Below are 2,009 nucleotides of genomic sequence, written 5' to 3'. Positions count from 1 at the left end.
GAGTTTGAGACCAGCCTGGGCAACATGGTGAGATACTTTCTTTAAAAAAACAAAGTTATTTGCTCAAACCTGAGAGGCACAGTTTGCAGTAAGCCAAGATTGAGCCACTGCACTCCAGCCTGGGCAACTGAGAGAAATTCTGTCTAAAAAAAAAATTATTTAGTCAAAAAAAAAGAAATCTTACTGGGATTTTTTTTTTTTTTAGGCAGGGTTTCACTGTTGTCACTGGCCTGGAATGTGGTGCTGTGATCTCAGCTCACTGCAACCTCTGCCTCCAAAGTTCAAGCGGCCAATTTTTATATTTTTCTTGTAGAGGCAGGGTTTCACCATGTTACCAGGCTGGTCTCAAACTACTGGGCTCAAGTGATCCTCCTGCCTGGGCCTCTCAAAGTGCTGGGACTATAGGTGTAAGCCACTATGCCCAGTGTATTGCAGCCATTTTGTTTACTTCTCTGCTTCCAGAGACTTGTACAGTATCTGACAAATAGACAACACTTAATAGAAATTTGAAGACTGAATGGATTATTATTATTTTTTTTTAATTTATTTGAGACGGAGTCCTGCTCTGTTGCTAGTCTGGAGTGCAGTGGTGCCATCTCGGCTCACTGCAACCTCCGCCTTCTGGGTTCAAGCGATTTTCCGGCCTCAGCCTTCTGACTAGCTGAGACTACAGGTGCATGCCACTACGCCCAGATAAGTTTTGTATTTTTAGTAGAGATGGGGTTTCACCATGTTGGCCAGAATGGTCTCAATCTCTTGACCTCATGATCTGCCCTCCTCAGCCTCCCAAAGTTCTGGGATTACAGGCATGAGCCACCGCGCCTGGCCTTTTTTTTTTTAAAACAGAGTTTCGCTCTTGTTGCTCAGGCTGGAGTGCAATGGTGCAATCTCAGCTCACTGCAACCTCCACCTCCCAGGTTCAAGTGATTCTCCTGCCTCAGCCTCCTGAGTAGCTGGGACTACAGGTACCCCCCACCATGCCCAGCTAATTTTTGTATTTATAGTAGTGATGGAGTTTCACCATGTTAGCCAGGATGGTCATGACTTCCTGTCCTCAAGTGATCCACCCAACCACGATCTCCCAAAGTGCTGGGATTACAGGTGTGAGCCACTGTGCTCGGCCTCTACAAAAAAATTTAAAAATAAAAATAAAGGTGTTGTGCAGCCATGAAAATGTATCACTCACATCTCCCACAGTACAGAGCAGAATTGCAAGGCCCCAGCTGCTGCCTGTAGTTCGTCCTCACAGGGATTAATATCTACTGTGGGTTTGTCTGGATAGGGTTTGGCCTTTTCTACTCACAGATTCTCATAGATTCTCCAGCCACTATTGGAGGTTTACGGATGTCTGAGCTCTAGGCATGACTTCCCATACAATATAGCATATGACCAGAGACGATCGGCTTCACAGTGAAGGAGGAATGGGAGTGAGCCCATGACCACTATGTTATCCTCTATGCTATCTAGAAGCAGCTGGTTGCAGAAAGCACTAGAACAGGCACCTACAGGCATAGATGAAACATCAGTTTATATGCACCACTCTGAAAGGATGGGCTGCCACTCAGGATGCAGCATATGTGTTAAACTAGAGAGCTCCCTATGGTGCCGTGTCCCCAGCAGGAAGACTCCATGGGTCCAGGAACCAAGGAGGAGAAGCAAGAGTGATCCTACTCACTGTCTGATATGGCTTGGCTCTGTGGTCCCAACCTAACCTCATCTCGAACTGTAATCCCCATGTGTCCAGGGAGGGACCTGGTGGGAGGTGATTGGATCATGCTGTTCTCGTTGTAATGAGGGAATTCTCACGAGATCTTATGTTTAAAAAGTGGCAATTTCCCCTGCACTCACTCTCCTCTTTCTCTCCTGCCACCTTGTGAAGAAGGTGGTTCTCCTTCTGCAGGGATTATAAGTTTCCTGAGGCTTTCTCAGCCATGCGGAACTGTGAGTCAGTTAAACCTCTTCCTTTATAAATGACCCAGTCTCAGGCGGTTGTTTATAGCAGTGTGAAA

This window comes from Aotus nancymaae, unplaced genomic scaffold (genome assembly GCF_030222135.1).
Source record: "Aotus nancymaae isolate 86718 unplaced genomic scaffold, 86718_ANA_hifiasm-v0.15.2.pri h1tg000049l, whole genome shotgun sequence".
NCBI lineage: Eukaryota > Metazoa > Chordata > Mammalia > Primates > Aotidae > Aotus > Aotus nancymaae.
This window is presented reverse-complemented; position numbering follows the sequence as displayed.